Consider the following 549-nt stretch of genomic DNA (forward strand, 5'->3'; position numbering starts at 1 on the left):
GGGAAAAACAAAAAGTTACCTACAAAGGACAGCCAGTAAGAATAAGCTCTGATTTCTCAGCAGAAACCATGCAAGCAAGAAGGCAAAGGATGGTATATATAAAACCCTGAAAAAGAAAAATTTTCAACCAAGAATTATATACCCAGCAAAATTATCCCTCAAAAATGATAGTGAAATTAGGAGATTTCCAGATAAGCAGAAACTAAAGGAATTTATTAAAACCAGACCAACCTTACAAGAGATGCTAAAGAGAGTCCTTTGGACAGAGAACCAAAAATAGCAAATAACAACCAACCATTAATACACAAGATGACATAAATCAGAAAACACAGCTATGGACATAGCCAAAGTAAAATGAGCTTACAAGACTGTAAACAGGGAACAAGAGACATCAATTGATAAGTGAAGAAAATTACAAACAAAAAGAGAGAAAATACTGTGTAGTTACAGAACTTCTAAAGGGTGACGAAGTTAAGAGACTTGCAAGATACAATGGACTCTTCTATACTTGGGGAGAAAATTATAAATCATAGAGTAACCTCAAAGAAA

This window comes from Orycteropus afer, unplaced genomic scaffold (assembly GCF_000298275.1).
Source record: "Orycteropus afer afer isolate SDZICR_OR568_19922 unplaced genomic scaffold, OryAfe1.0 scaffold00628, whole genome shotgun sequence".
NCBI lineage: Eukaryota > Metazoa > Chordata > Mammalia > Tubulidentata > Orycteropodidae > Orycteropus > Orycteropus afer.